Source organism: Pelobates fuscus, chromosome 4, assembly GCF_036172605.1.
Source record: "Pelobates fuscus isolate aPelFus1 chromosome 4, aPelFus1.pri, whole genome shotgun sequence".
In the NCBI taxonomy this organism is placed as follows: domain Eukaryota; kingdom Metazoa; phylum Chordata; class Amphibia; order Anura; family Pelobatidae; genus Pelobates; species Pelobates fuscus.
In genome coordinates this window covers 334,865,185-334,892,841 of record NC_086320.1, presented here as the reverse complement: position 1 = coordinate 334,892,841, position 27,657 = coordinate 334,865,185, and the positions used below count along the sequence as shown (strand labels likewise).

Below are 27,657 nucleotides of genomic sequence, written 5' to 3'. Positions count from 1 at the left end.
AACATGAGACCGGTTGGATCCATTACAATATTTTTAATTTATTATGATTTCATTGGATTTCATCTGGTCCTCCACCTATATTCATGTTTCATCTTGAGACATCATTACCCACCCTCCTGGTTATAATACTCATGTATGTTTTTATTTGCTTTGTTTTGATATACACAAACCATATTAACACTAAACAACAAGAGACCTTTAAGTGCAAGTGTGATGTTACAGATGTACAGTGTTTCTTCCACTTATCGTAATAAGAAAAAGCCATTTGACCAAAGCAGCCACATTCTTGTTCATCCAATGTGCAGTTACAGATGTGCTGTGCTGCAGTACAGATGTAAAAGAGCTGCATGTTTACACTTAACCCTATGTTTTTTTAATATATATATATTTTATACATTTAATTAATTTTAATTAAATAGTCAGAGCTTTTGAATGTAGACCTAAGACGCTTTTAAAAAATATATATTTTTAATGACATATTTAAGTAAATTATGCAGATAAACATACAATTGAATTATAAGGTTTGAAAAATAAATAAAATATATATCCATATAAACTTGTGCTTTTACATAACAATCAAAATAAACTACAAAGTGTTGATCTCTATGTATGCATGTATGTATTTTTATAACATTTCCCCTTGATTTTAGATCACAATTTCCTCTTTTCTTAGTGGAATATAATCGTTGTTGAAAAGAACTGAGCTTTAGAATAGCCTATGCAGAATATTAATTTGATAGTCAGTTTCCTATACAGAAATACAGAATTCAATTAATCTGAAACATTTTTCATTTGGTAAGAGTTTAAAACCAAAATAGATGAAAAGAAATAACATAAATCATTATACATTTCCAGCTACTATTAATCACAAATTTTTATTGTTAGAATTCATTGAATCTCATTACTGTTAATGTAAGTAATAAAATTTACCATTAAGAATTAATTCAGCTTATATATGCTTTTCTATCAAAATTAAATGGATTTATTTTTTTTATTTTTTTATTTTTTTTATTACATGGTGACTTGAAAGTCAATCTGGTGTGTCAAGCTGCACCTTGAATTTCTTGCATTATTTAAGCAAAAAGACTAATTCATAAATTAGCCAGTTTAGCTATCAGTGATTAGACAATACCACTTGGGAAAATCAATGCTTGCCAAGAATTTCTTCATAACCTTTCTGAGGCAGTTGTGCACATTGCTCAGTACTGCCATTCAGTGTCTCCACCCTCTGCATGGAGACACTGATATTTCCTCATAGAGATGCATGGATTCAATTCATAGCTATGAGGAGGTGCTGATTGGCCAGGGCTGTGTTTGACTTGTGCTGGTTCTGCCCCTGATCTGCCTCACTGACAGTCTCAGCCAATGATGTGTGAAAGCATTGGGATTGGCTCACAAAATCACTTCTGATGATGTCAGGCATGCAGGCAGGTCAGAGGCAGAGACAGCTGCTGCAGACTTGAATACAAGTAAGATTTTATTGTATTTATGGAAACAAGGGGGCCAGAGGGGGTTAGATGGTGGTTTTAACACTATAGGGTCAGAAATACATGTTTGTGTTCCTGACCCTATAATGTTCCTTTAAGATAAAGATAGCCTTTATTACCTTGGCATCACATTAGAAAAACAAAAATACTTACCCAACTCCTTCCGTCCTTTTTTAAGACTTTCTTTGGCTTTAGGTGGTGGTAGGAGACCCTGCTATTGCACTTAAGCTTTTACAAAATCCCAAAGAACAGTCTCCTAAGCTATAACACAAGCACTGTTAATTTAAAAGAGTTTATGTTGAATCTATCACTGGAAAGGTGTGTGAGAACATTTATGGTATTGCAATGTTGGAATATTGCATCCAGCATTAAGGGAAACCACAATGCTGGGGCACAGGATGAGAAATGTAAATATTTTAATCATTTATGTGTCAATATAGTGCAGCATTTGTGGGCACAGCAATTATGAAGTCAACAGAATATACAGCCATGAGGACAGTAAGGTAAACTTGTTGACATCAAGACAGTGGACAGTATTAATTGAATAAGACTCCAAAGGTAAATCTGAGAAGATCGATTCTTCCAAGTGTGGATTAAAAGGCATTTTGATTCAGTCTAAAACAATTACTCCGTACTAATAAGTATGTTGTCTGGTCAGCTATGCAGATAATTCTAACTGAGCAGAATGTGAACAAGAGAAAATAAAGTCATTGTTTAAAGGTAAACATTGTCAGGGTTGTTTAATAAATTGGGAATTCAAAGTGAATTCAAAGTAAATTTCAAATTTAAGTACAACATTTCAAAACTGGAAAAATCCGTAAGTCAGATTTGCTTTCAATATGACTACTCTGACCTTAACGTGGCTCTGTTACGTCAAACTTACCTTTTTCCTATTGTTTCCTTTTCTCTTTTCCTTTCAGAATCTGTTCTTCTTTTCTTCATTTCTGTTATATTTCTCTTTAAAACACAAGACAAAGTAGGTGCTTCAAAGTAGTGTTTTATTTTTCCTACACTTGACAATCTTGACAAATGACACTCACAATGGCCGAGCATGTTCATTTTGATTTGTGAATTTGGATTATGACTTGGGTTCCACAAAAAAGAGATAATTGATGGGAAAAAAAGATGATTGCTGACTAGGATACAGTAACTAAAGGTAAATTTTATTCACAGATCAAGTAAGAAATGGCCCATAGAAGGGAAAAGGGAGGAGTAGTAAAACTATTGACTTTTTTACTTCTTTTCCACAATATTGGTTATGTTTTCTTACTTGATCTGTGAAACAATGGCAGGAAAACTGGCTTATCAGTGTACAGTAAAATATATACATAATATTCATATTATGTATATATTGTGTACTACACTAATGGGGCCATTTTCATTCCTTTAGGTTTCTTTTTTCGTTATCAAAACAAAATTCAGTCAAGCCGAATTGTCATTGGCCGAAATTTGCCTATTCTTAAAAATATTTTATTTTTGGCAGAAGGGATTTGGCCAAAACAAAACTTTCTGCTCTGCACAAGACAAGTAAGTATTAATCATTTTGGGTACTTGTTAAAGAAGAACTCTTTGTGGACAACAGAAAATAAAATAGAAGTCATCTAATCAGTACTATATATACAATTAGCTTCCACTTTAAATCTTACATCTTAGTTTACTTCTTCATGCCATATTTTGACAATGATGTCTCCAGTGAGTGCTCGAATGTATGTGCACGAAAGCGCCTTCACACTAGAGATAAAAATGTAAATAAAAAAGCTGAAAACAAACAGGGAAAGAAAAGAGAAGCTCTTATCTGCACGGAGGAGAGAAGGTTAAGTTTTAAAATGGTAGTATTTTGTTATATAAATTTCTGCTTGCTTCACTATTTTGTCAGTTAAGTAATATATCATGGAAATGAATAAAAAAAAATCTTAATGTTTTGGTATTCTATCAGAAAAAGCTGTTCCTGTTAGCACTTCGTATAATGAAAAAATGGTTAGAACATTTTTATAGAGGAGCTTTCTGTCAGTGGTTCTTATTAGTCTAATGAAATTATAATGTACAGTCAGGGGATATGGCTCTGTCTTGTTTATACTTGTACTTTTTGTAATGCTCACATCTCTGCACTACAGTTAAAATGTCCAAAGACAAGTCCACTTACCAAAACGATTGAAACATAATAAGTAATGGAAAGGGTACAGCAGCACCAGGAAGAAATAAGATTGGAGGATTCTCAGGTTGTAAGCACTTACATGGATAGGTGGGCATGCTTTGATGTGCATACTTCTAAAGACTGGTTCTGGTTCCTTGATGCCCAACAAGAATTTTGTCTGTTTTTTTCTTCTTCTAAAATAAGGCTTAGCCAGTGGCATAACTACCGTGGTCATAGGAGTTGGAGTTTTGACCTGGCACATCACTCTAGGGCTCCTAGTCGCAGCTGTGACCCCTGTGACTGCAGGCTGCAATCACTTTAGAGCCTGGGCACGGCTACACCAGCCCGGATTCGTGGTGTGACCACCAGGAGGGGAGTACACAGCACACCCCTACTGTCACTGTATGGGTGAGTGGACTCCAGATAGAGCGGCCTCTGTTTCCCTCTACTCTGTATGACAGGAAGTGCTCAATGAGAGCACTTCCTGCCAGATCGGGTACTGTAGTCTGCTTGGCCATGATACATGGACTGGGGGGTAATTGACACATGAAAGGGACTGGGTGAGGTTGAGATACATGGAGGGACGGCGGGGATTGAGACACATGAAATAGACTAGGTAGGGGTTGAGAAACATTGGGGAACTGGCCGAGGTTGACACATGGAAGGGCTCATTGGCGATTGACACATGGAAGGACGAGGGGGGTTGAGACACATGGAAGGGACTGGGGGGATGGCATATAGGAGGGACTGAAGGGAATTGAGACATATAAAGGAACTGGGGTGGAAATTGACACATGGAAGGGTCTGGGGGAAACTGACACATGGAAGAGACTGGGGATAGACACATGGAAGAAACTGGGGGGACATTGACACAAGGAAGCGAGGGATGAGTCACATGAAAGGGCTGGGTGGGGATGAGATACATGGGGGCACAGGGTAATTTTTGCACCAGGGTCTGGTGGATTCTAGTTATGCCTCTTAGCCATTATCTTAACTCTACCCAGATTCCCATCCTGTCCCACTCCCTCTTTGGAAATCACATTGCTATAAACTGTTCTTTCCTAATACTTATAAATTGATCAGTAAATAAATAATGAATTTATTTTAAATAGCAAACCAAGAAACAGAGAATTATCTAAATAGAATAATGCAGGAATTATTAGTGGATGTCTTAAAGTTTGGTTTCCAGTTACAACTAGCTCAGAACCCCTCACCAGATTCTCAGCCCCAACATGTTGCACAAAAAAACGCACAGCTGTGAAGAGACTATGCAATATCAGTTGCTTTTTCATTAATTATATGATATGCATTTTTTTCTCCCATTTATTGCTATAAGAGGAAGCCATTTAACCAAAACAGCCACTTTCTTGTTTATCCAACCCTTCCCTTAACCTTGTTTATCTCTCCCTCAATTTAAAAAAATGATCTAAAATGGAACACTTATGATAGTCTTACAATATTATGTTGTTATGTTTCTATATTTCTATCCTTACTGTGGCCTATAGCTGGGCAGTATGACTGTTATTGCATTTTATTTTTGAACGTTTTCTTATTGTTTTTGTGACATTATTATGTTTTTGACTCTATATGAAGACTGGTGTCTGATGTACAATATACAATGTACAATGCCTTGACCATATTAAATAAATGAATTAAATAAAGTACCACCCAAGCAGTTAGGCAGCCAATAAATAGACCAAAACACTGTTTTTTACATTTTAGATTCTTTGGTTGTAATCTAATTGCGGATGAACTCTTCTAAAACACATATCATGCGTTGAGATTTTAGATGCCACTACAGGAGGAGGGTGCTCTTTCTACGCAGTGCTTGCATAACTGACAAACGTAATGAAAATGAGCTATGCTGCTATAGTGATCTGCTTGATATAGTTCAATATTGCATATATTGGAGGTAGTGCACATGTAAGGACATATACATTTGAAATCCATTAATTGAAATCTAAATGCTGATTACGATTTATGTATCTCAAATCATATTGATGCATTATTTTTAAAAGACTGGTGTATCATAATACTATGAAGTTAAGATTAATAATGGTTAATGAATGAGCACATTTCCCCTTGGGATTAAGCGAAATGTAATAAAATATGATTAACACTGAATTTATTTATGTTGTTCTAAACTGCATGATGGAGGTATAGCCCTGTAAATTGCAAGGCATTTATTTGTCTGTTAGCCTAATTACTATATTAAAAGAAAAAAAAGAACATAGGTGTTATAGGTGCACCTTAAATCTGGACTTTCACAGTCACAGGTCTTTGCAGAATTTGCAAAGAACCCCAAATGGTGACATCTTCGATGGGAGTCCGGTGGCTGAGGGAGATGCACGCAAAGGAAAGTCAAAACCCAAATATAGCTCATAGCATAGCACAAAACATGCCAAATGCCATTACATTTTTATAAAAGCTCCTTAAAGGACCACTATAGGCTACCAAACCCTTTCAGCCCAGCGGGAGGGGGCCCTTGAGGGTGGGGGGAACCTAATGACCCTATAGTGCCAAGAAAACAAGTTTGTTTTCCTGGCACTAGAGTGGTCCTTTAATCCTATTTTCATTTCTGCTAGTATTTGATTTATTATGTATTTACTTTTATAAAAATGTTGTGGTTAGTATGTTGTACACCTAGCATATAAAGTAATCTAACAACTGTGGTCTTACTTTCCAAATCATCCTTAAAGTCCTCTTGATGTTGATGTGCTTAAAACTGGTGAAAATGTTTTGTAATAATGATCCGACCATCTGCAGTCTTCCTGCTAAATAAGGCTGAAATGAAAAATGGATAGAACAATAAACTGCAATTTATTGCTTACTTCCCCGGACTTCAAAATGTTAACAGTAGTGTATTAAAATCATTAAAATTAAAGGGAGCATCATCCAGGGAATAATAGACATTACATCGATTCAGCCTTTTAACATACGCTAGTCAATTACCAGATGTATATTGATCAGAAATCACAGGCATCATTTTACTCCATAATGAACTGCTAGCTAATAGTGCATTATTTTCCTTTACTTAAAAAAGGACTTTGACAGCATTTGTATCATTGTTCAGTTTCCCAATACCCGATCTATAAGTCCCATAGTGCAATTTAACACATTTCTAAGTAGTAAGTTGTGTCCCCCCACCCCCATGAAATATGGAACTGTCATGCAAACATAAAACAAAGGTACTTTATTGACAAGTTCCGCGATTCATATTGCTAACCAAATGTATACCAGTATGCTTAGAATTGTGTTTAACATTAGATTGGATTAATATATTAGTTTATCAACATAAAGGTAAAAAAATACATAAATATGTCTTGAGATTTGTGCTAAGTTTTGAAGTGCTATTTGTGTATACGGATTCATACTCATAAATAGTAGGAGTGCGCTATAAGGACTTTAAAAAAAAAATGTAATTTGTGATTTTGCTTGCAAAATGGAAAACATGACATTAATGTATTGTATGATTTTATTTAACATCAAGTACACATTAAATTATGATAAATAGTATGGATAGCAAAAAAAGATATTTAAAAGATTTGTACGTTTTGAAAGTTATTTAACCCCTTAAGGACCGAACTTCTGAAATAAAAGGGAATCATGACATGTCACACATGTCATGTGTTCTTAAGGGGTTAAACAATGGTTATGTTTCCATCTCTTTTTCCTTCTAAAATTAAATAAATATTCCAATGACAAAAAGAATCGGCAAAATCTCTTTTAAAAATACATTCTAAATCATGCTATAGCCAACCTTGTAACTCATGGGGGATATTTATCAATGTTTTGTTCTAAAAAAAACAGTTCAAAGTACTAAAATTGGGGCAATCACCTTGGAACCATTCCATTGGTGATGTCTCTGTTTTAAATACAGAACGCTTTGATTAATCTCCTCCACTAATTCCTCTTTAGACTCACTGCAGAAAAGTTATATTTTTGGCTAAATGCATATTCGAGATGTAGGACTGACCAAAACTCTCCAACATTATAGGACATAGAAGGATAACAAGAGACTGATTGAGTGCACATTGCTCTTTCATGTTAAATTGTACACATTCTTTAGTAGAAGTCACAAGTAAAATAGGCAATATCTTTAAAAAAGTGAAATGTACCTAGTGACGGTTTTATTGTCCGCTAGGTGTTTGTTCAGTTTTACTCCCCTAGGGAGTTGCAATGCATTTATAATCATAGGACTATTTTATTTTACTCTAAGCACCATGACCACTTCAATGATTTGAAGTGTGCAAAAGTGTAACTCCTTTGGATGTCATCAGCTAGACATCATTGGGGTGTCATCGAGCTACCCAAAACTTGAGTTCTGTGCCTTCTTATGTCAATTCTGTGCAACTTTCATTGCACAGAATGTCAGTCATTGGCTGAGATCGGTCAGCTGATGTTCTCAGACAATGAATGGTTCTGGTTGAGGTTCTGTAGTAGCTAGAAGCAGGTGACTTGACCAACCAGGGGGCCTACGTAAAGGAGCAAACCATTGCTAAATGATAATTGGAGTAACTCTTTCATTTACTCCTATTCCAGCTTGTACAAACTATTCTATGTAGGTGCACACTATATTTTACAAAAAGATCTTAGTTTATAATGTTGTTTGTTTATGTGTTGTTGTTTTTTCCCTACAAAGTCTCATATTCCAGGTATTTAGTAGGATATAGTTGAGATAATTTGTAAATCCCTTAAAAGAAGACCTTAAATAACTTTTTTATACATGGTTAAATTACCTGTCTACATTTTTTCTTAAGATTTACTCTTTATTTAAAAATAATGCTTAGTAAAATAATTTATAAAAAAAAAGATATCTAGACACACCAAAGGTAAAAAAGAAAGCAGCGCGGGAAACATAAACATTTATTACACCTGATACTGATATTGCTCTATGCACTAACTTATAAACTTGAAGTCCGTGCAGGGCCGGTGCAAGGATTTTTGGCTACACAGGCGAAGATTAATTTTGCCGCCCCCCCCCCCCCCACACACACACGAATAAGATGTATCTTTAGCGGTGTCTCATATCCAGCCTTTTGAAATCCCCATGTAGTGTATTGTACCCCCCTTTAGTGTGTCTTACACCCCCTTGTATGTCTCTTACAACCCCCATGTGTATCTCCTTTCCCCCCCCAGCCCCTCTGTGTGTCTTTCTTTCCCACAGCCCTTTTCTGTGGGTCTCTCCCCTCAGCCTGTTTTTTGTGTGTCCCTCTTCCCCTCATGTTTCTTTGTGTAACTTTTCCCTCCCAAGCCATATAGACATAGATATATAGCTACACACACATACAGGCACATAGTCACAGAAATATGCAGGCACACAATCAAACAAACACAGCCATACAGGCACACAGTCATACAATCAACACATACAGGTACACAGACATACAGTCATACAGACACACACACAGAGACATGCAGACACTGGCATATAGATAAATAAAGACACATTTATACAAACACAGACATACAGAGACATGAAGCTGCAGGCATACAGAGACATACAGATACATACAGGCATGCAGAGACATACTTACACAGGCATGCAGGGACATATATACACAGACAGTCACACAAAGATATACAGAACAAGGCATACAGAGACATATGGATACAGTCATACAGAGACATACAGACACAGGCATACAGTGACATTCAGAAACACACGGACACAGTCATATAGAGACATACAGACACAGACATACATACACTTTCATACACAGACAGACATAGTCATACAGAGAGATGCAGACAGGTATACAGAGCAGGGGCAGATCCAGAACCTAATCTGGGGGGGGGGGGGTAGTAGTGAGTTTTAGTGGGGTAATAGGGGCTCTAATTGAGGAGTTAGGGGCTGTAGTAGGGGGACAGGGGCTGTAGTTGAGAGTTAGGGGCTGTAATTGGGGGCTTAGGAAATGTTTTGGGGAATTGGGGCTGTAGTAGGGGGTTAGGGACTGAAGTAGGTTGATGGCTGCAAGTGGGAACAGGGGCTGTAGTGTGGGGGATATGGGCAGCAATTGGGGGAGAGGGGCTGTAGTGGGGGTAAGGACTGTAGTAAGGGAATAGGGGCTGTACTGGAGTTATGGGGTGTAAAAGGGAGTGGAAGGGATGTGAAGTAAGGGAGTTAGAGGCTGTAGAAGGGAGTATAGGGGCTGTGTTGGGAGCAAAGGAGCAATGTGGTTGGAAACGGGCAGTATGGTGGGAAACAGGGGCAGTAGAGGGGGACACGGGCAGTATGGTGTGGGCACAGGCTGTAACGAGGGACACTGAGGCAATAAAGTGGTGTCACAGGGACAATATGGTAGGGGGTAAATGGGAAGTAGAGGGGGGGACAGGGGCTGTTGAGGCGGGTAGAGGAAGTAGAGGGGGGAGACGGGGCAGTAGAGGCGTGTGAAAGGGGGGCAGAGGCAGGGGCTGTAGAGGGAAATAGAGGAGGCACACGGGATAAAGAGGGGGGCCCAAAAGCAATAGAGGGGGGCATGGGCAGTATACTGGGGACAGGGGCTGTAGAGGGGGGCGCATGGGCAGTATGGTGGGGCAGAGGCTGTAGAGGGAAATAGGGGCTGTAGAGGGAAATAGAGGAGCTGTAGAGGGGCAGTATGGTGGGGCAGGGGTTATGCAGGGAAATAGAGGGAAATAGAGGTGCTGTAGAGTGGCACAGGGGGCAGTAGAGGAGGACAGGGTCAGTATGGTGGGGGCAGGGGCTATAGAGGTGCTGTAGAGGGGCACATGGGGCAGTATGGTGGGGCAGGGGCTATAGAGGGACGTAGAGGGGACATGGGCAGTATGGTGGGGCAGGGTCTATAGAGGGAAATAGAAGTTCTGGAGAGGGGCACATGGGGCAGTAGAGTGGGGACAGAGGCTATAGAGGGGCTGTTAAGGGGCAGGGGTAGTATGGTGGGGCAGGGGCTATAGAGGGGCTGTTAAGGGGCAGGGGTAGTATGGTGGGGCAGAGGCTGTAGAGGGGCTGTAGAGGGGGCAGGGGTAGTATGGCGGGGCAGGGGCTATAGAGGGGGCAGGGGCAGTATAGTGGGGCAGGGGCATAGAGGGGCTGTAGAGGGGGCGGGGGCAGGGGCAGTATGGTGGGGCAGGGGCTATAGAGGGACATAGAGGGGTGGGGGCTATAGAGGGGCTGTATGGTGGGGCAGGGGCTAAAGAAGGAAATAGAAGTGCTGTAGAGGGGCACATGGGGCAGTAGAGGGGCAGGGGCACTATGGTGGGGCAGGGGCTATTGAGGGGCTGTAAAGGGGGCAGGGGTAGTATGGTGGGGAAGTTTGGAGGGGCAGGGGCTGTAGAGGGGGCCGGGGCAGTATGGTGGGGCAGGGGCTATAGAGGGAAATAGAAGTGCTGTAGAGGGGCAAATGGGGCAGTAGAGGGGGCAGGGGCACTATGGTGGGGAAGGGGTTATAGATGGGGCTGTAAAGGGGGCAGGGGTAGTATGGTGGGGCAGTTTGGAGGGGGCAGGGGCCATAGAGGTGGCAGGGGTAGTATGGTGGGGGTGGGGGCAGGGGCTATAGAGGTGGCAGGGGCCGTATAGTGGGGGCAGGGGCCATATAGTGGGGGCAGGGGCCGTATAGTGGCGCCAGGGGCCGTATAGTGGGTGCAGGGGGAGTATGGTGTGGGCAGGGGGAGTATGGTGGGGGCAGGGGGAGTATGGTGGGGGCAGGGGCTGTATGGTGGGGGCAGGGGCTGTATGGTGGGGGCAGGGGCTGTATGGTGGGGGCAGGGGTTGTATGGTGGGGGCAGGGGGAGTATGGTGGGGGCAGGGGGCGTATGGTGGGGCAGGGGGAGTATGGTGGGGGGCGTATGGTGGGGGCAGGGGCCGTATGGTGGGGGCAGGGGCCGTATGGTGGGGGCAGGGGGAGTATGGTGGGGGCAGGGGGCGTATGGTGGGGGCAGGGGGCGTATGGTGGGGGCAGGGGGAGTATAGTGGGGGCAGGGGCTGTAGAAAGGGGCTGAAAAAAAAAACGTTTTGATTTAAAAAAAAAAAAAAAATGCTTGAAGTTCTTCCCCACCCCCTTCCCCTCCCAGAAGCTTACCTTGGGCCAGGGAGGGAGAACCTTACAACTGGTGGTCGGCTGGGAGGCTGGAGCTGCAGTCAGGACCGCTGGGGAGTCTGGGAGCAGTAGAAGTCCCGCCCCCTTCTGACATCATCAGAGGAGAACGGCTGACTTCACTGCCCTGCTCCTGTGTGCTGGCTGCAGGGAGAGAGGGGAGTTTACAAATCTGAGTCTCCAGCCAGAGGCAGGGGCGGAGCCAGAGGCAGGGGCGGAGCCAGAGGCAGGAGATTCGGATTTTTGCGCCCCCCTCCTCTGGCGCCCTAAGGCGGCCGCCTGTGCCGCCTTATGGACGCGCCGGCCCTGAGTCCGTGCTTAGGAAAGAAAGTATTTCATAGGAGGTTACAGATAATTTTGATACCTGCCTGAAATGGACGTTATGATTTGTATTATGGTTATATGTTCTCTTTTTCTTTAACTTTCATACATTCCGATATTATTTTTGATGTTACAAACATAAAGTTTTGTTATTCATTTAACATCAATAACCAAGTATGCATGGAAAATGGAAAGGGTGATTATATCCTCCCTCGTAAAAACTATTTTCTAATTATTATTTTATTAACTTGTTCATTATCAGTGCGTACTTTCCATTGCAAGTAGAAGAAAGCCGGCAAAACCTAAAAGATCAGCATTTGTATCTCACACTCAAAAATGTAATCATTATTTAACTGTCAGTGGTTGCAGTCAAGCTCAAGGAGGATAAAAGCCTTTTGCCCCCTCCATTATGAACGAACGTGTGAAGTTGGAGATAGCTCGCCTATGTGCAGTTGTGCTAACTAAATATAGTTTCCTTTAAGGAATTGCTAGCAGTTTATTTCCCCTTCGATAGAGAACCATTCAGTCATCCTTGACATGTACCAATTATGGTATTTCTACCCTGCTCACTTGAAAGCATGCCTAATGTAGCCGTGTTAGATATAATCATAGTTCACTGAAGCATTCATTGTTAAACTATATTTCCTATTTGCTCATAATTTACAAATATATTCTGTATCAGTTTTTTTTTTTATAAAGCAAAAAGATATACTTTTGACTGATTCCAAATAATATCTAGACACAGTAAAAACAGTGCAGCGAAAGATCTTAATCAAACTATTGTAGGAAAGATGGTATTTTAATCTTTGTTTTATATAGCGCTTTTTTTCCCGTAGGAGAATCAGAGTGTCTTAGAATGAACTGTCAGCTGATAAATAAATGGTTTAAATATCTGCTATTGTTAAAGGCGCTTGTGAATTTGAATGTTTGAAATTTGCAATCTTATAACAGTGAAATACATTTGAACAAAAGTACATGTGCTATGGAAATATGACAGTAGAAGTTATTCACTAAGCCGTGATTTGTAGAGAAATGAATAGAGATGAGCCTTTTAATCTAAAATAAACCAACTGAAAAAATAAATCCAACTATAGCTGCTCTATCTTCACTTCTGCTATTTTTACTTAGAATTCATACTTCTTTCATAAAATCACCACGGATTCTAGTTTAATAAATAAGCCCAAAGGTGTCACTTAATAGCCACATATTATTTGTTGTAGCCAAATTACTTCCAAATAAATTTAAGAAATTTAGAATTTGTGTAGCCACGCCGGCAGAGGACCCGGGAGAGGAGCCGGGAGCCGTGACAATAGGAGCCGTGAGATAAAAAAAAAAAAAATTATATATACATGCATAATTTCGTTCTAACTGTATTTTGATATCAATGTATATATATATATATATATATATACATTGATATCAAAATACACTTAGAACAAAATTATATATAACTATATACACACAGAATATTAAACTCAAGGTTCCTAGCATAAATATATATATATATATATATATATATATATATACATTTATATATATATATATATATATATATATATATATATATACATTTATATATATATATATATATATATATATTTATTTAAATTCTACGAATATATTTATGTAATATTTTTACTTAACCCCTTAAGGACACATGACATGTGTGACATGTCATGATTCCCTTTTATTCCAGAAGTTTGATCCATAAGGGGTTAATTAAGTCATTTTATTAATTACGAAAGTCCACAGAATTTGGTTTGAAAGCCCTATATTTAACCCTTTAACTTTCCAAGACACCCGAAAACCTGTACATGGGGTATACTGTTTTACTCGGGAGACTTCGCTGAACACAACTATTAGTGTTTCAAAACAGTAAAACATATCAAAACGTTGATATCGTCAGTGAAAGGGCCATTTTTAAAAATAATTTCACACGCAAACAGCACTTTCAGTTGTGATACATTTTACTGCTGAAACACTAATTTTGTTCTGTTCAATGAAGTTTCCCCAGTGTAACAGTACACCCCATGTACAGGTTTTATGGTGTTTTCAAAAGTCAAATATAAGGCTTGCATTTCTGTTTTTTTACATTTAAATTTGCCCAATTGGTTATGTTGCCTTTGAGACCATATGGTAGCCCAGGAATTAGCCCCAAAATGGCATACCATTTTCAAAAGTAGAAAACCCAAGGTATTACAAATGGAGTATGTCCAGTTTTTTTTGTAGCCACTTAGTCACAAACACTGGTCAAAATTTGCATTAAAATTCATTTTTTTGCATTTTTCACACACAAACAAATATGAATGCTAACTTTGGCTAGTGTTTGTGACTAAGTGGCTACTAAAAAAGACTGGACCTACCCCATTTGTAATACCTCGGGTTGTCTAACTTTGCAAATGGTATGCTATCATGGGGGTAATTCTCATTCCTGAACTACCATTTGGTCTAAAAGACAACATGACCAGTCTAGCAAATTCCAATGTAAAAAAAAAACAGAAATGCAAGCCTTATATTTGACTTTTGAAAACACCATCAAACCTGTACATGGGGGTTCTTAATTTTTACATTTTTTCTATTTTATTCATATTAAATTAAAAAACGTCCTTTGTACTTACACGGTTGCCGGCGATCCCACGCCGCCGATCGCAGTATGGAGACTCACCTGGGAGCCCAGTGAGTCCCCCTCCGTCCTTTTCGGCCCCCTGGGCCATGTGATCACGAGGTCCTTGCGAGGACCTCACGAACACATGGACAGCATAGCCATCCAAGGCATTGCCAGCAGGGGTAGTGCCTGTAATGACAGGTACTCACCCTGCTGTCTGAAAATAAATAAAATAAAAGTTAAATCAGTGTAAAATTAAATAATATATACTTAGATCATATATATATTGATTATATATATGATCTAAGTATATATATATATATATACAGATATATACACATACACATACACTGTCTAAGTGTATTTTAATATTAATATAGACATAATTATAAATATATATTTATATCAAAATACACGTACAATGATATTGATTAAATATATCTATATATATATTTGTCATTATATATATATTTATATATAATATAAAATAAATAAATCTGTAATTACGTTAAAAAATTTAATAAAAAATAATAAATAAATAAAAAATATATATGTGTAGATTTGTTCTAACTGTATTTTAAAATTAATATATATATATATATATATATTGATATCAAACTACATGTAGAACGAAATAATATATATATCTATATACACAAGTATATACGTATATATCACTATATATATACCTATATATATAAAAATAATAAAAAAAATTATATACATACATATATATATATACATATATTTATATACACACATATATATAATAATTCTATGTTTATATTTATGTAATAATTTTACATAATTAGGTAATTTTATTAATTACAATTAGCAGGACCAGCCTGACAACCAAGGCCAGAATTCCAGGGAATTTAATTTGCTAGCACTATATTTAACCCTGTAACTTCCCCAGACACCATAAAACCTGTACATGGGGGGTACTGTTTTACTGGGAAGAATACGCTGAACACAAATATTAGTGTTTCAAAACAGTAACATGTATTACAATGACGATATTGTCAGTAAACGTTAAATTTTTTGCATTTTTCACACCCAAATGGCACTTACATAGACAATATAATTGTTGTGATGCATTTTACCATTTTGAAACACTAATATTTGAGTTCAGCGAAGTCTCCCGAGTATAAGAGTACCCCTCATGTACAGGTTGTATGGTGTTTTCAAAAGGTAGAGAGTCAAATATAATGCTTGCGTTCCAGTTTTTTCACTTTGAAATTCGCCAGATTGGTTACGTTGCCTTTGAAACCGTATGGTAGCCCAGGAATGAGAATTACCCCCATAATGGCATACCATTTGTAAAAGTAGACAACCCAAGTTATTGCAAATGGAGTATGTCCAGTCTTTTTTAGTAGCCACTTGGTCACAAACACTGGCCAAAGTTAGTGTTAATATTTGAAAATGCAAAAAACTAATTTTAACGCAAATTTTGCCAGTGTTTGTGAAAAATGTAACATGCTATATTTGACCCTGTAACTTTCCAAAACACCATAAAATCTGTACATAGGGGGTACTGTTTTACACGTGATACATCGCTGAATACAAATATGTGTATTTTATTGCAGTAAAATCAAACAGTATTATGACATTCACAGGTAAAATGTCACATAGAACTAAACATTTTTAAAAAAATCTTATTTTCTCCCATTTATTTTACATTTTATTCATATTAAACTTTGTTTAATACCTAAATATTTGATGTTAAATTAAATCCCTGTTTCCCCTGAATAAAATTATATATAATAAGTGTGGGTGCACATAAAATGAAAGAGGTGAATTACGCCTGAACAGACATATAGCGCAAATTAAAGTTTTTGTTTACGTTTTGTTTTGATCACAAGGTGTACATTTGGCTCAGTCCTTAAGGGGTTAAATTGGATCTGTCAAGTTTCCCTCAGGCATTTCATTTTGCATGTATAGGAAGATCTACAGAGGATGCTGTGATCTCATGGAATATTCCATAGATATATGTTTATAAACAAAAATGCTTCTCCTGACAGCTTCATCTGCCCGTAATTGAAGAGCAGTAGAGTAGGATTAACCATAAGGTGAACTTAAATGGCCGTTTAGGGCCCAAGAGTTAGACAGGGGCACTGGAAGCATAGATTCACTTGGTCCTATTTAAGAATGAAGCGGGGGCCCTAAACTAGTAACCTGCCTTGGGCTCTGTGGGACTTTAAGCAAATATATCTGCATGTGCATTGTATGAAGCAGTAACGATGCAAATACAGATTATTTCTAAGAGTAGAAATGGTCATGAAGGCTTGATTAACCCTTTAAGTTCCACAGTCATATATAAAGTACTGATTTCTATTTTATTCTGGCACACCAAAGGTTAAACATAAAACTTCCCCCAACAAAAAAACAGCTGTAGGACATAAAGACGATTTTCTTTTAATATGTGTGTAGTTTGTTTGGCCTACAATTTTTACGTTTATCTCTTTGCACCTGCAGTCCGCAACTATATATTTATTTGTTCAATACACAGCTCACTTGGCCATTTGATAGCAGTATTTAACCCAGGGATCCTTCCTTCTGTGGATCATTAACTGTGACTGGCATGTCTAATATTACAGGAGATAGCTGGACGTAGGACACAGCTGCATTACGTTGCTGCTGCTCTTCTGTCACCTTCTACTTCAAATCAAATGAATCGAGTCTGTATGGAAACAAAAATGTTCACTTGTATAATTCAAACTTCAAACAAATCTGAAACATTGTACATTAGTGAGTTAGTACAGCACAGTGTTTTAGGTTCTTACAAAAATCCATTGTCCAAGAGACTGCTCTTATTTATTTTCCTGCCCAGTGACATCCAATCTAAAAATTATCTTTATAGCCAATTTACACCGTAAAATTATGGTTTCTATTCAAAAACATATATATAAGGATTTTTTTGTCGTGGCTTATTTAATATTTAAAAGATATTCAACATACACAACAAAAAGAATAAGTTAAAGAAAAAAGTTTATTTTGTGTTTAGCTAGGTAGAAGGTCACAAATCATTAAGGTAGTATAATTGTTCTATGATGTGTTTAGTCATCTTTAGGCGTAACAGGAAAAAATTTCTGAAAAACATTTCAGTATCTGTTGTTCAGGCAAACAATCTGACAGGTTGCCTAGCCCTAAGTTAGAGGGCCCTTCGATGCACATACTTAGAACCCTGAATGTACAGTATGAATGTACTTGAAAGGAGTAACTTTAACCCCTTAAGGACCAAACTTCTGGAATAAAAGGGAATCGTGACATGTCACACATGTCATGTGTCCTTAAGGGGTTAAACATCCTTAAAAGGACAGTCCCCTGTCCAAATGGGCAAAAATATAAATCACTGCATAGTAGATATACCATGAATTTGAATGCACGCATTAATTGGGAGTATATGTTAAAGGTGTCAGCCTTTTGAAGCCCTTCCCTTTTTCAATCAGAGCACAGTGATTGGTTGGCATAGAAGTCATTTTCACAGTGCTTTACGTGCAAGAAAATAGTATGTAATGGGTAAGTTAGACTGGCCCATTAGATCACGGTAGTTTTACAGCAAACTGATCACAGTGCTTTGACTAAATACTCAATGTAGGGGAGGACTATGTAAAGGGTGGAAAGAGTAGGAACCCTGTGTAATTTTTGGACATGAGACACTTAAGATGTCAATCCGTGCCTGAGCATGAATATAAAATATATAAGGATATTTCTCTTTTTTGCTCGCTTTCCTTCCTTCTCCCTGTAGCATGGAAGATTAATCCTTTTTATTCGCGTGTTTTAAATGTGAGATGTAATGCTCATTTAAGACTCATCATCTTGCTTAAACATTATCCCTACAAAAAGCTTAAACAGGCATGTTCCCTTCTATTCTAGTATGTCTTAATAGAGATGCTAAATTATTGACTTGTTGCAAAAACTCCAGCATATACTTATACCAGCCTACTTTACCATTCTGTATCAACCATTTAAGGAGGAGGACAGTCTGCAATTATATTGTAATTTATCAAACAAGCAAAAAAGACATTTAAATCTTGGGGTAAACAGTGTTACTGGAGTTGAGCAAATTAAACCCTATTTGACTTGAAAAGTGAAGACAGTCATAGACTATATTTTAAAGTGTATTCAGTTTAAACTTTTAATTAAGAGCATAATAATATATATATATATATATATATATATATATACATATATATATATATATATATATATATATATATATATATATTACATTATTACATACATTATGTAATTAACACCTTAACATTTACGTTATATAAAGTAAAATTTGTTCATTATTACTCATTTTTTTAAACGTTTATGACACTTTTGGAGGGCTTTGTATATTTTGAGAAGTCCCTTTATGGTTACATCCCCTTTAAGTGTCTTGTGGCCCAGAGGTGTAGTTGAAGGGAGTTATACTTTCATGAAGATCTGCCTTTAGTCAACTTAGGCTTAGACGATAAGACAAAGTAGTCTCAACTTTTTCTCAATGTCAAACTTATTCGCTAAAGTTCGATTTCAAAGTGAATTTCAAATTTAAGGCAAAAGTAGCCAACATGGAAGCATAGCCGAGTTTGAGAATTTTTACAGTTTGGCTATTTTGATTTTAAATCGTAATTTATCTTAAATTCACTTTGAATCTTTTTATTGTATTGGAATTTCAACAATAGTATTTAATAAAGATTTTATTCTTTTGAAATACTCATATTGTGACATTAAGTGACGGAGCGTCTTTAAATTAATTTGCATTTTTACATAGCTGAAAAGAGACATGTGTCCATCCCATTCAGCATCTCACGTCTGTTTTTTGTTGTTGATCCAAAAGAATGCAAAAAACACAGTTTGAAGTGCTTTCCAATTTTGCAACAAACTAGGAAAAAATACTTACTTGACCCCAGAATGGTAGTCATATCTCTTCTTGGAGATGTCATCTGCAAACACTGTAACATGACTTTCAATTTCAATTTCAAGATCATTTATGAATATGTTAAATAGAAGCTACCTCAGAACAGAACAATAACATCCACTGCAACACCCTCATCTATTCTTCTCTTCTACTTACTTTTTCATAGAATGCAATGAAGTTAGTTTGACATGATCTATGTTTCATACAACATTAATTTTTGCTATAAACAGTGTTCATCACTTCCAACTTATCGGTCATTTAGTCTCCTATATTATGTATGTATTGAGAAAATTGTTAAAGAGAATAGAAGAATCAATAATTATTCAATAAAGAATTGTATATAATAAACAATGTTTTTCCCGATGAATTCTTTAATAGTATCCCTTAATAATCATTCGGTACTTTCCCAGCCACCGAATTCTATAATTTCCAGACAATGATGTTGAACCCTTTTTGAATATAGGAACACAATCTCTATTACAATCCTCTTGTACAATTCCTGAAAGAAAAGAATCCTGAAAGATTAAAAACAGAGGTTCACTTATTTCCACACTTACTTCTTAAGTACTCCTGGGTGAAAACCGTCATGCCCCGGAGTTTTGTTAACATGAACTTTCTTTAGTTGCTGCAGCACCTTGTCTTGATTCATCCAATCACAATTTAACTGCAAGTTTTTTGCAGCATTCATTTTCATATCTCTTTCCATACGTTCCTCTTTAATTTATACCAAGGAAAGATAGTTATTTAAAATGTCTACTTTTTCCTGGTCTTCATTAACTACCATACCCATGTCTGTTTTCAGTGTACCTACACTTTCATTTTGATTTGTTTTTTTAGAATGTATGTACCTAAAATATGTGTGGGTTGCATTTGCTCTCTTTGGCTATCACTTTCTCATTTTCTAATTTAGCCACCCTAATCACCTTTTTGAATGCATTATTGCCTTAAATCTCATATCTGGGAAATGTCTGATTTAAATGTCCTTTTTTTAAGTTTTTGGTTTACTTTCCCAATAAGCCAAATTGGTTTCAATGTGTTTTTTATAGGTATTGCTCAATGGTACATACTGAAAAGTGTATCTTTCTAATATTACATTTATCCTCAGTGTTTTTTTTCACTAAAAAGCTTATGCCAGTCAAAATGCTGTAAAGCTGCCATTATCTTAGAAATTAGTCTCTTGAAAATGATGTTTTAGTATACCCTATGTCAGGGGTGGGAAATCTGCGGCCCTCCAGATGTTTTGGACTACATCTCCCATAATGCACTTAGGGCCATAATGCTAGCAAAGCATCAAGGGAGATGTAGTCCAAAACATCTGGAGTGCCGCAGATTGCCCACCCCTGCCCTATGTGCGTATGCATTAACTAATTGCTGACATTACCACACCATACCACACCACCTTTCCTGTTTTTTTTCTATTGTTCCTGAATAATATGAAAGTTAACTGCCCTGTCATGTGTCCCATCCCACCATGTTTCCATTATGCCTATTATGTCATATTGCTTAGTGTATACTATTGCCTTTAGTTTCCCCATTTAGTTTTTTTAGGTTCCCTGTATTAGTTATCATACATTTAATATTATCATGAGTTTCTTGTACTTTGTGTGAATTTGTATTACTATTACATACCTCCTCTATTCAAAGATTGTCCTTACCTCACCTCCACCCCCTTTTTTTTTTTTTTATAGGGTATATGCTTGTATGGTTTTACAGACAAAAATTACTTGCCAGTGGTACAAATATACAATGATAAATGAGATGTTCCATGCCAGGTTACACAAGACTGGTCTAGCCAATGCAGTTATGAACAGTAATGGGGGTTCATCTTTCAATATACATTAGTTTACTATCCTTGTTTTGTGAGGTAAGGACAATCGGTCTTTTTCGAGGATATGTCTTCGGCCTCTGTTCCAGCTCCGATGCTAGCTGCTGTCCACGTGTAGACCTTTTTTTTTTTTGTATCTCTGTGTATCAATATACGCTATACATTTGCGGCCTGTGGCCTTGTATCTGTGTCTTATACACCCTTTCATGACATGAACAATTTTATGATATGACCCGAGAGTGGGTCTGGGTGAAAAGTAGAGAAATTTAGGAGGAGAAGAGGAGGGAGGGGAGAGGGGGGGGGGGGTAGTACAGGGTTGCGTTCGTGCGGTATGGGCATCCATGAGATCGGGGTGGCCGGCACCGTTGGCCATCTCCAAAACGTGTGTTCCTGAATAAACGTCACTTCGTCTATGTCATTCTCAACTATCAGTATAGTCCTCCCACGGCTCCCATGTCTTGATGAATTGAGGATATGTGTCCCTTATTTGTGCTGTCAATTTATCCATAAGGTGTGCCTCTTTGATGTTGTGGATGATGTTGTGGATGACTTTTTCTATTTGTGGCATGTCAGTTTGTAGCCAGGTATGCGCCATAGCTCGCCTTGCGGCCAGGGATATCTTATTGAACAGTCTTTGTTCTTTGTTGGTCAGGCCGTCAACTGGTCTGGCTATCAGGAAGGACCAAGGGTCCGGGGTCAGTGTTTTGTGTAGTACTTCTGTCATAAGGCGGGCTATTCCTTCCCAGTATGTCATTGCCTTGGGACACGTCCACCACATGTGTAGGTACGTACCCTTCTCCCCGCACCCCCTCCAGCATGTGTCAATGGGTGTTTTACCCATGCGGTACAGTTTAACCGGTGTGGTGTACCACCGCATAAGAGTTTTATAGCATTGTTCTTGATGGAGTACACAGATGGATGTTTTTGCTGCTGCTTCCCAGATATCTTGCCACTCTCCCCCCTCCAGTGTTTGTTGTAGATCGGTTTCCCATTGTGTGACATAGGCGGGAGTGTATGTCTTGTCTGTAGGTGCGCTTAATTGGGTGTAGAGGAGGGTGATTAGGCCGGTACGTGGTCCTTCGGATATGCACAGTTTTTCAAAGAATGTTGGTCTGGTATGAGCGGCCTCCCTTACCTGTGTCTTACCCGCAAAGTCCCTGAGCTGAATATATCTGAAATGGTCCTTTGTGGTTAATGGGGCCAGGGTGGCGAGGTTTTCGAATGTTCTGAGAGTACCTGCCTGGTATAGCTGGTGATATCTTTGGATGCCCGTGTTCTCTATTCCCTGAAAATCTCTAGCTGTCAGGCCAGGTGGAAAGGCGTTATTGCGTAGGTACGGTGTTAGGGGTGAGATGGGGTGAGTTAAGGCGTGTTTGTGTGCCGTGGCGTCCCAAATCCTGATCGAGTTCAGGATTGCTGGGCAGGTCGTAGAGAGAACCGGTCTGTCCAGCTTGGGGACCCAGATCCAATATTGCGGTAGGTCCGTGTTCATGATCATCGTTTCTAGATCGACCCATCGGTGGGTGTCAGGTGGCGAATGCCACTCTATTATTTGCGCTAATTGTGCGGATAGGTAGTAGGCGTGGAGATGGGGTAGCCCGAGACCGCCCCTGCTTTTGGGTGTATACAGGGTTTGTCTCGCTATCCTGTGCCTCTTCCCTGCCCATATGAAGTCGTCTATTACTGTTTGAATTGGTTTTAGGTCTCCTTTAGTGACCCGTACCGGTAGGGCCTGGAAGAGGAACAGGAGGCGCGGCAAGATATTCATCTTGACGCTGTGTAGTCTGCCTATCCATGAGATGGGTTTTTCATGCCATTTGGTAATGTCTTTGATCAGTGTGGTTATCAGTCTTTTATGGTTTTCCGCATACAGGTCCTTAGGGTCGGGGGGGAGTGCCACTCCTAGGTATTTAATTGGGCGGCTGCTAATGTTCAGTGGGTATGTGTTGGCCAGCCATGCGATGTCTGAGTCTGGGAGTCCGATGGGCATGCCCACCGATTTGTCAACATTTATCTTGTACCCTGAGACGCGGTTATATTCGTCGAGTAGGTCAAGAAGGTTTGGCACTGAGTCTTTCGGGTTGGTGAGGGTCAGCATGATGTCATCGGCATAGGCCGAAACTTTAAACTCCTCTGTCGCTACCCTGACTCCTCGGATCCCCGGGTGTTCCCTAATGAGCCTCAAGAGCGGTTCCAATGCTAATATGAATAGGAGGGGGGACAGGGGGCATCCCTGTCGCGTGCCGTTTTTAAGGGCAAAGGGGCGTTGTGTTGTTCCTGGTACTAGTGTTTGTGCTCTGGGGTTCGCATATAGGGCCTGGATCGCGTTAATAAATGTGTCTGGTAGGTGCATGTCGCGCAGTAATGTGAAGAGAAAGGGCCAGAGGACCCGATCAAACGCCTTCTCCGCATCCAGTGAGAGGATCAGAGAAGGCGTCTGTTTCTCGCCCGTCCTCCATATGAGGTCCACCGCTCTTCGTGTGTTCTCATACAGCTGTCGCGTGGGGACGAAGCCCACTTGGTCGGGGTGTATACATGTTGTGAGGAGCGGGTTCAACCGGTTGGCTAGTAGTTTTGCGTAAGCTTTGAGGTCAAAATTTATTAGGGATATGGGCCGGTAATTGGTGATGCTGGTGGTATCCTTATCAGGTTTGGGGATTAGGGTGATGTCTGCTGTCGAGAGGTCTTGGTGTGGCATGTCGCCTTGTGTCCAGCATTTGTACATGTTGGTTAGGTATGGCATTAAGTCGTCCTTGAATGTCTTGTAGTATGTGCCGTCAAATCCATCAGGGCCTGGGGCTTTGTTCCCCTTAAGCCCTGCGACAGCCGCAACTACTTCGTCCATTTCTATTGCGTTTCCCAGGGGCTCTGTCAGGTCTGTGGCAAGTTTCGGGATTCGGGCCCTGGCTAGGAATGCCTGAAGCTCCGACATGTACTCGGTATTGGACTCCGTCAGGGTGGGGGAGTGGTTATATAGTTGTGTATAGAACTGTGTGAATTCATCGTTCACCTCACTGGGGTTGGTAAGGACCGTTCCTTGTGCGTTTTTGACGATGATTGTCGTGGTTTTATGTGCTCTAGGTCGTAGGGCTCTTGCGAGAAGGGTGTCCATTTTGTTGGACTTCTCGTAGAAGAGTCTTTTGGTGTGGCGCATGTCATTGCTGACCTCGTCCACCATCAGCTCTCTGATCATCCGTCTAAGTTCCTGTAAATCTCTATATGTTGTGGGTGTAGCGTTTTGTTTATGTTGCTGCTCTGTTCTGCGTAATTGCTTGAGTAGGTCCGTAAGCTTATCGTATTTCTGCTTCTTGTGTTGTGTAGCTAGCTTAATAAGAAGGCCTCTGATAACGGGCTTATGGGCCGCCCATAGGGTTGTGGGCGATATGTCCGGGGTGTCGTTGGTTTGGAAATATTGTGTTAGTTCGCGTCTAACACTCTCTTGGACCTGTAGGTTCTTAAGAAGGGAGGGGTTCATTCTCCACTTCCATGGTGTGCGTGCGCCCGCAGTTTTAAGGGTTATTTCAATATCTGCGTGGTCTGACCAGGAGATTAGGTTAATCGCAGAATTTTTGACCCACTGCATGCCCAGCTTGTTTGTGAGAAATAGGTCGATGCGTGAGTAGGTGGCATGGGAGGCGGAGTAGAACGTGTAATCACGTGTACTCGGGTGGTGAATACGCCAGGGATCTAGTAGTCCCGTGTTGAGTATGAAGTTGTTTAGGAGTTTGTCCTGTCCCCCTCTGTATTGTGATCGTGGGAGGTGTTGCCCGCCTCCTCGGTCCGTCGCTGGACAGGGTGTCGCATTAAGGTCCCCCCCTAGTATCACTATGCCCCTTGGGAGGGTGGAGATCCTTGTCTCGAGTTCTGCCCAGAACCCCGGAGAAGGAGTGTTCGGGGCATATACGTTAATTAAATGATATGTGTTGGAGTGAATTGTGCCTGACAGGACCACGTACCGGCCCTCTGTATCAGTTTGTATATTTGTGATCTGTATGGGGCATTTTTTATGGATGAGTATCTCTACTCCGTTTTTCTTCCATGGGGCTCGGGATGCGAATGCCCTTGTATATACGTGGTCAGTTAAGGCTATGTGGGAGCCGTTGGGTATGTGGGTTTCTTGTACGAATGTGACGTCTGCCCTCTGTCGTCGCACTTCTCTCAGAAGTAGTCTTCGTTTGTTGGGTACATTTAACCCATTCACGTTCAGTGAGGTTATCTTTAGGTCCATGTCTGTGTGTGGGATATGGTGCGTCCGCTTACCTGACCTAGGGCGAGGTGTCAGTCTATCTCGCGCTCAGGTCGAAACCGGTGCCGTCCACCCCAGCAGATGCGTCCTCAGGTGCCAATCTCCTCTAAGTCGCTTGTGTATTCGTGCGGAACGGGGGAAAGGGGAGGGTGGAGAGATTGAAGTGGGTAGGTAGAAAGAGGAGGTTGTAGTGAAAATACAACCTACGAAGAAGCAAATGAATAATTAATTAAAAACAGTACAATATGCAGTGTGAACCAACCAAGTTCACAATGAGCGTAATATAGTGAAACAATAAATTAAATTTAACTTATCCGGGTCTTACCAGTCGCCAGGAGCTATAGGGGGTGGGCATCCACCGCGCTGAGGGTATCTCCTCTAACGGGGGGGAAACTCAGCCGATAAGCACCCTGCCGAGGCTCGGCCAAAGAATAAACAACCTGTGTCTGCTGAGTATCTCGGGGGGGGGGGGGGGGGGGGGGGGGATGGGTCGTCCACTCGTATATTCCCTGCCTGAGCAAGCCCTTTGCGCTCTGCGTTACTACGCCTTATTTTCGGTTTTCTGGTCTGGGGGGGGGGGGATACCTCAGTCGAAGCTTGGAGTAAACCGCTTATGTATTATGTATGTGGCGTCAGGGAGTGTGCTGCCTTGTGCGGGGTCAAAAGTCTCCCGGGTTCTGGCTATGTACACCACCCATGGTTTGTCTGTTAAGGTGCGGCTAACAGGGATCCTGATTACTGCCCTCCGGGAGAGTGCGGTTATGCAGTATGGGGGTGGGGAAGAGGCACCCTTGGAATGTTTGGTAACGTCTATTCCTTTCTCTTATCCTAACGTTCCGGTCTCCGATTTAGGCGGGAGCACCAGGTCACCTGACCCGAAATTCCCGCTCTTCGGACAGCGGTCTAATGTAGTTACTGGACACTGTCCTGCCTTCCCGCCCCATTCTTCCCTGTAAGCTTGCATTTCCCTCCATCCCATAAATGCAGTTTATTTTTATTTCGGTTATTATTATTGTTTTTCAATTTTTTGTCTTTTTATGCTTCTTTCATTATTATCATTGGTATTTTTTTTTTTTTTTTTTTTATTTTTTTTCCCCTCCTGTTGCTTCTTACCCCCCTTTCTTGTCCCAGTTATGGCCTATCACAATGTGTGGTAACGTATTGCCTGGGGCCCCGTTGGTCGCCCCCTCCCACCCATGTTTCTTTAGTTAGTGGACCCCACTTGTCACCCCCCCACACATCCCCTGCCTCAGCCTCAACCCCCGAGGCCGAAATGTGACCTCAAAACCCCTTTAACTTGCTCTAACCGTGAGCGATTAAATTGCGTTCAATAAAATGGTTGCTATGATGCGTGTGCAAGTCCAGAGTCAGTTAATACATTACTGGTTTGTTACAGTCCGATCACTCAGTCCACTTGGGAGTCGCGATCTTCCCAGCTAGCTGGCAATGGTGGCAGGTCCGTGGTGCCCGTCACCGGGAGTTGCAGATCCTCTGGGAGCCGTATATCCAGATCTTTTAGAAAGTCTCGGACATTTGTTGAAGGTAGCAGTATGGATGGTGAGGGCCCATGAAAGACGATGATCTTGAAGGGGTACCCCCAGGCGAATCTGATTCCCTTCTGGCGCAGCAGATCTGTAACTGGTTTCCATGCCCGCCTTCTGAGGAGGGTTGCAGGCGCGATGTCTTGGTACAGTTGCAGTTCGGCTTCTTCATGCTGGAACGGTTTTGTTCTGCTCTGTTTAAGTATGGCTTCCTTTGTCTGGAAATAGTGCCATCTTACAATGACGTCCCTTGGCGGACTGGACTTCGGGCCTTTGGCCCTGAGGGCTCTATGTGCTCTGTCAATCAGCCAGAGGTAATCCGGTATGTTAGGCAGGTGCTGTTGGAAAGTTTGTAGTAGTACCTGTTCCAGGTCTTCGTCCCTCACAGCTTCTGGTAGGCCTCTAACACGTAAATTATTGCGTCTTGACCGGTTAGATATATCCTCCAGTTCGATCTCTAGGTCAGAAATTTTTTGTTTGAGGGTGTTGGTGGCCTTAGCGGTGTCGTTCTGCGCAGTGACCATCTGGGCTACTC

At 40.3% G+C, this 27,657-nt stretch overlaps 1 protein-coding gene across 1 annotated transcript in view; it reads left to right on the top strand.

Moving 5' to 3' along the window:
• Positions 1 to 27,657, top strand: part of NXPH1 (neurexophilin 1) — a 339,445-nt gene that overhangs the window by 161,886 nt on the left and 149,902 nt on the right. The window lies entirely within an intron of this gene.